The sequence below is a fragment of the Athene cunicularia genome (genome assembly GCF_003259725.1).
Source record: "Athene cunicularia isolate RWA chromosome 1 unlocalized genomic scaffold, athCun1 chr1_part2, whole genome shotgun sequence".
Taxonomy (NCBI): domain Eukaryota; kingdom Metazoa; phylum Chordata; class Aves; order Strigiformes; family Strigidae; genus Athene; species Athene cunicularia.
In genome coordinates this window covers 11,875,688-11,883,011 of record NW_020799092.1, presented here as the reverse complement: position 1 = coordinate 11,883,011, position 7,324 = coordinate 11,875,688, and the positions used below count along the sequence as shown (strand labels likewise).

At 40.7% G+C, this 7,324-nt stretch overlaps 1 protein-coding gene across 20 annotated transcripts in view; it reads left to right on the top strand.

The window, feature by feature from the left end:
• CACNA1C (calcium voltage-gated channel subunit alpha1 C) overlaps nucleotides 1-7,324 on the top strand; it is a 444,106-nt gene that overhangs the window by 321,550 nt on the left and 115,232 nt on the right. The gene's annotated exons all lie outside the window — the stretch shown is intronic.

Genomic DNA, 7,324 nt, shown 5'->3' with positions numbered 1-7,324 from the left:
GGGGGGGGGGGGGAGTGTGTTATCCCTCAAAATTTCCGTAAAAGATGGGCTAAGCATATCAGTGCTATAGCTTGTACCATGCTAGAGTATTTTGAGGCTCTGTCCTGTTCTTGCGTGTACCTTGAGTCCTTCAGTGTTGGTCAAATGCTCATCATAAGTACATAAGAAATGCTCTGTTTTGTCAGACCTGTGGTCCATCTGGCCCAGTGTTCAGGTCCTGACAGTGACAGGAGGGAAATGCACAAGCCATTTCCTATTTTCCAGTCCCCTTTTACCACTCTGAAATTCATAGTTATTGTATTAGAGATGTTAGAGTGCACACTTCCGCTTTTTGCCTTTAGTTGCCACTTATGGACCTGTTGTCCATGGATTTTTCTGATCCCACTAAGGCTGTCTGCCCTCACAATCTCCTGTGGCAACAAGTTTCAGAAGTTCACTGCCTGCTGTATAGACAAGTACTTTCTCTTATCTGTTTTAAGCTGATCTACTACTACTTTCAGTCAACATCCTCTCCTTCTGATACTGTGAGATTTGGTGATCAACAGTTCCATATTCAGCTTATCTATCACTTTCATGACTTCGCAAGCCTTGATTGTATCTCCCACACACACCTTTGGCCCTCTCCTGTGCAAACTGAAGAGGAGGAGATCTTATCTCATTACAAGATGTGATATGTGGAATATGCTATAAATTCAATCTACTTTCCTGTAAGTGTCAGCCAGTGAATTACAAACCCTAGAAGAAATTATTTATAATAGCTTTCCTTCACCTGCCTGCTGTTGTCTACCTGCTGAGTCGTTTAGATTATGAACTCTTTTCTGAAGGAATCAGGCCAGATCTGGTCACAGCACTGAGGCAGTTGTAGCCCTTCCTTTATCACCCCACTGAGTCGCTTGTGCTCTTGTCGCATTACAGGAAGCAGCAGCTGGATATGTGACCACTTCTTCCAGCTGGATCCAATTTGGAGAATTGTCCCTATTCTGCAGTTATGGTTCCCCACACAATTGGTCCTCTGGTGCTACACAGTGCCAACAACAGTGGCAACTGTTACTATAAAGATGCATATATTTTTAATATTACAGCTTACTTTCATTTAATATCCTTAATCCCAAAGGATCCTAAAGCACTCTATGAACTGTAAATGCAGGGTTTGTTTTCACAACATTAGAGTTCAGCCACCCTCAGGGTAAAATGTGACAGGTGTTTAAAAACAAAGGACACAAGTGTATAAAGAGATGTGTGAAGGACAGCTTGTTTTGCACTGAAGCTGCATGGGAATTTTGGCAACCAGAACATAATTATCTTAGCTGGAGTGTGGCCAGAAGACCTGAAGTTAAACCCGACTCTAAACATAATCATGACTTAGAATGGAGTTTACTTAAAATAGTCCAACGTTCCCACAGGAGAATGGCAGTACTGTGGTCTGGCACTGTGATCACTGTATGGCTACATCCAACACATTTTAAGGAAGAAGACGAAGGAAAACAACAGGAAAACAGAGCTTCATCTCTTCTTCCCATGTTGTAAATGTTAAAACAGAGACCTAAGTTTCACCAGAGCAGAATGTGTAAGATTCAGGGAGATAAACAGTTTCCTTGCCACTTTCCACTTCATTTGAAAATGGGTGATGTATAGTAGGGGAATTGAAGTCTGTTATTGAGAAGGGGTTTTTTACCTCTCTCCCAAGGATAGCTAAGATCCTCAAGGCTTCACTCAGATTGCTTTTAATCTCTAAGAGATGGATAGGCTCCTTCATCCAGGAAAATGAATGGCTGTATCGCTGTATTTGAAATTCAGGAGTGAGATACAAATTTTGCCAATGCTTCCTCTTTTGTAACATGTTTGTTTCAAGCTTGTGGAGCTGCAAATTCTTTAGTGATGAGTGAATTCAGATCTGCCTTTGGTTCGGAGGCTTGGAATCCTTTCTGGTTTGTTTTGTTACTGCATCACACACTCAAGCAGAGAGAGGAATCAGCTTTCTTGGTTTCAAGAAGTATTAAGTCCTGTTCTCACTGGAACCCTCATTTAAACACCCCCATAGGCCAGTATTCCTCTGGAACATATAAAATGTAAGCAAGAATTTATTTCAATGAGTATTTTCTTTTTTTTGGAACCTAAGAGAATCGGAATTTGGCCCAGTGTTCAAGAATAGAGATAATTCATGTGGGAAGTCGGTTGAGCTTTTCAGATAAGTTCCTCATCTAATACTAGTGACTTTGAGTAATTATTAATAATTATAGTCATGCCATCCTGATTTACTCTAGTTGAAGATTATGCCCAGACTTTTGAGCTGTCATCTGCCCTCTGGATTTTGTTTTTACACTTGAAATGGTTAGACATGTTTTTTGTTCGATTGTTGAGTTTCATCTATTGCAGATGAGTCTTCATTTTTACCACCCTGCTAAAATCACCTAGTGGCCATGAGTCCCCATTGTGTTGCTATAAACACTTTTTTTTTCCCAGAAGACAGAGACTGCACTGGGCAAGCTGCAACCAGACATAGCTGAAGCAACAAGGAGATTTCAAGTCAAAGGCAGTATATTTATTTATTTAGTGGCATCAGACCACTAAATGCTAGGGCATTTAACCACCCCAGCACCACCACTGTGGTTTACAGGCTGAGCTTGCCATCAGAATGCACTCACGATAAAAGGGGAAAAGTACCCAGGAGACTGAAAGAAAAAGCACTTTTATTGAAGATAACTTAGAACAACTGGCTCTTCTCTCTGTTCTTCTAAAAGCTGTAGAGCTTCAAAAAGCTGGACCTGTGAATGACAGAAATATATGCTTGAGAAGCCAGGCTCAAGTGTGTCTTTTGGAATAGGAGATCCTCCCTGACAGCATTTCTCAGCTCCACGGAGATATATGCTATGTGCAATCAGGAGAGTGCCTTTAAAACACAAGATATCTCCTACTAATGCATTGTCTCAAAGAAGCTTTCTTTCTATAGGATCCATACTATAATAACATAATATAAATGTAATATAAGAAATATTTCCTCTGCAGCAAGCATCAGTGGGATAAACCCAGAACTAGGAGCAGTGGATTTTTATTTACAGGATAGCCTTATACCCAGGACTTCCCAATAGTGAGTAATTTCTCTGAGCCTCTGTGGTTACTGCTGTGCAGGACTTTGATTCCTGAGGACAGGCTATCGCTCATAATCAGTAATATTCTTTTCTGTGCAAAATGTCAGTGTATATAATCTTCCAATACAACCAGAATGTTATTTTTCTGATACAACCATACAGATCTGGAGTGCCACAGTAGAGCTTGTTTTTATACATATGTATTAGCTAAAAAAAAGACCTTTGTGGAAACTAATGTTCCATAGAGCCTCAACAGAAAAGTGAAGCACTTGAGCTCAAAGGGAAAGACAGCTTAAAATTATCTGCTTTCATTGAAACAATAAGCCACTTGGCATTTTCACCTTGGCCAGGATTTCCATACATTTGGGAGGCAGTTCAACTGCTTTCCAACAAAGAAGGTTAAAACAATAAAACAGGGTAAAAAAAAATGAACAACCTACACTGGCTTTCCAACTGCAAACAGTGTGTCCTGAAAATATTATGAACAATGGAAGCTCTCTCTGGAAGCTGAACCATCAGTGTTTTTTCCCTTGGTGCTTTTCTGGCTGGGAAAGCAATTCCTATGTAGTTCTTGCAATAATCAGTATAGGAACCAGCAGTAAAAGCAAAAGAGTCAGTTTGCTTGCAGGTTCACTGTAGTTGCTGCTGGTTTTCACTTAATGAAAAGATAACCTCCTTCTGTGAGGACCAAAGTCCCCATCACATCAGGAGCCACGGCAAGAAGTCTGCCAGAAGCTCTGAAACCACTGCTGACTTCAGCAGGAAAACACACAGGACTGACCCTTATGTGTCAGCCTCAGCTACTGCTCTCCGATTTATTATGAGCAAGGTGCTTTTGATATTCACAGTCAGCTCTAGATATGTGTCTAAAGGACAACAGCATGCCCTTGTGGAGGAGGAATTATCTTCCTACTTCAGATTCTGTGACAGGCCCCGTCTGTGACTTGCTACAGGGAGAGCAAGATTATTCACGAAATGCTGAAGTGCTGGCCTATTTTCGCAGCCTCTAAGAAAGCCTGTTGAATAGCAAACCAGCTCAATTTTAAGCTAGACATGTCCAGTTTTCTTAAGTTCTGTAGATTCTTACTGCTGCTGGCCAACAACCACCTCTCTCTTAAAATCAGCATTGCTTCCGTCAGGTCAGCATGTTCTCCACTGCTTCTGCAAGAAGGGCAAAAATGTAAAAAAAGAGAAAGTCATCACTATGTGGACTCTGCTGAAATTTGTGATTACCTCAGCAGGAGTATCTCAGTCCACATCAGAATTGAAGTCCTCCAGGGCCAGTCATCTGTTCTGTTTTGCTGGAAGCTTTTAATTAATGGTAGAAATGAGAAATTATTATTGCATGTCTCCAAGTGTTAATTGCATTGTTCAGAGGATAACGAACAGAAGGGTGGAGGCCCATTGCTTCAGTGTGAATCGCAGAGCCATAGCTGAGTGTAGAACTTAGCCCTAACACTTTATTGGGGTGAGAGATTATTGGGTACAAGCATACATTCCTGAAAAATGTAATGTCACTATATGCTCTTGTCCCAGTAATATGTGGAAAAAGGACCCTAGGGTGGGCATCTTCTCTCAGGTATGCCAGCATCCTGACTAGAAGTAATGAAATGTCATCAGGAGTAGAGAGAGGGAAAAATGTTGTGCTGCTTGACCAGTAACTACATGAATGCACCGTATTGCACCAAAACAGAATTGGTATCATGCCAGGACTGTGTTCTCATAGTTCTAAAATCTGTAAGATATGCACAGTGCAGCTCTTTGGATGTTCCCCTCAGTTGTGTATAACCTAGAGGCATAGTAAGTAAATTTCTGCATTACTACTTTTCCAAGAGCTTTTACGAGTATCCAAGGGCTTTTGTCAGTCTTCATGAAGATAGTTGACTATAGGGGGGGATCATATAGCATAAAAGTAGTTGTGACCAGGGCGCCAGATAATTTCATTTTCATGTTTAGTAATTTCTACACCCAGGAAACAGCTGCAACATGGCCTTTGTGTCATGCTTGGAGACCTACAAGATTTTTCCAGAATTGTTTGTTGTGTGTACAGTTACACAAAGTCCTTAATCCCTGTTAGACAAGAGTGTCACATCCTTCGCAAGTGTATAGATTCTCTTCTCTGGTGTCCACCATGAACAGAGAAATGAAGACTTTATCTCTCAGAATGTGGAATATCTCACTACATTTGAATTATATTGATTATCCTGAGTTTATGTTGATAAAATCTTTAAATTTTACGGTCTTAACTGTATGCAGTATATAACTCTGTAAGGTTAAAAGAGGTTTAGAGAATTTAAAAGATAGCTAGTCAAACAGTAGAGGTCTGATTTTTGTGTTTGTCTTTCTAAAAGGTCATCTGAGTTACATAGTTCCTACGATAAAAACACTCAGTAGTGATCTGAGGGGGGTTTCGTTATAGGCTCCTATACTATGGTTTTAAACAATAGTTTCTCAATACATTCCAGAGCTGGACACAAATGGGGACACTCTCTTTCTCCCAATGACATAAAGCTCCCAGGATACCAGGGCTGCAAGAGATCCATGTTTAAACTCAGCAGAGAATCTGGTCTACCCTGAACCCCTGGCAAGCGCAAGTTTGGAGTGTCACAAAGAGGCCATGGCAAGCTTCACATCCAGACTATTTGACAGCCCCTAGTGATGTCATAAAAACATTTTTTTATATGACTTAGTTAACCCTGGTTCTGAAAGACAAAAGATTCTTGATCATAAGGGTCATTTGAGAGATATGTTTCAGATTCAGACATAATGTTTTCAGAATCAGTTATTGTACAATTTGTGTTTCCAAAATTCCATTTCACTCTTGGATTCTGCCTCTAAATATAAATCTCTTCCTCCTTCCTTGTCCTGTTCTATATATATAGCACACCCACATGTGATAAAGCCTTCTGCCATAGCAGTAAGGCGAGGGAGGGGAAGGCTGTAGCTAACCTGTGGGAGCACTGAATGCACTTGGCTGCTGCTCCAAAGATATAATTATCACATGCATGATGAGTACTACACCTGCCACATCTCTTTTGCTTAAATAAATAAAAGATTCCTTAAATGCCACACAGCTCCCTTACTGGGAAAGCATTATCCAGAGAGGTCACCAGAGGACTTAACACTGCCTGTCCTTCACCTTCCACCAGGCAGGTTCCCCATGACATCTCTCTTGCTCTCTTTTCCTCCTCCCCCACAACCTTTTCCTATGAAAGTCCTCACCATCTCGTTTTCAGTGCCCAGCTCTCTCCTTCATTGTGATTTTTTTCTTCATTTTCCTTCCCCTGTCTTTGGCTGAGCCTTCTTTCCTGTTGCCTGCAAATCTGATCCATTAGTTTGTAGGTAGCACTTATCAAGCAAGAATTCTCAGTGAGAAATTGGGATAGCTTTAGCATTAAGGATGTGCTTTGCAGATGCTTCACTCATCATCCTTGTTAAAGCTCGCTTTGTCTCTGCAGCATAATTTCGCATTCTGTTCAGCCAGTGCATTATTTCTTCTTTATCAGAAGAGTTCTTGCATGCGTCTGTAACCACACTGCTGCCTAGTATGTGGCCTAGACAAGCTGCCTGTGACACAGCAGGAATGATGTATTCAGTGCAAGGCTTTTTTTTTTTTTTTTTTTTCATCTGCTGGTGAAATGTTCTTATCACTAAAATCTCTTCCACATAAGGAAACTGACCCATCACTGATTACTTGTCAGTGACTGATGTCCTCAAACAGGAACATGATCATTTTTAAGACTGCTAGGAAAGTAGTGTTAGATGCTTTGAGAATTATTTTGTCCCATGTCTACTAACAGCGAATTCATTTTTAAGTCAGTACACTAAGACCTTTGCTGACTGTTGTCAACAATGAATCACTTCACTATCATAGAGGGAACCTTAAGAAATGGTTCAACCCAGCAGAAATATCTTGTTCATAGTCACTCCCCAGACTCTCATTTCTTCTGTTATTGGTAGTGGATTTTGCAGCCTCCTAAATCACCTCTGACTCATGTCATTGCATTCACATACCTTTCTCTCTGTGCACCATTATGTATGTATTAAGAGACAGTCAAAGAGTTCGAAGGCCTTACAGGACATGTGTCAAGCAGAGCAAGGTAGTGGTTAGAGAACTGGGGAACCTCTAGCTTTGCTTGGGACTTCTCATAAAAGGCTAATGAGATTATTAGGTAAATAAATCCAAGTGCATGGAAATAGATATTTAAACTCATATATAGTTGAAACATGGCAGA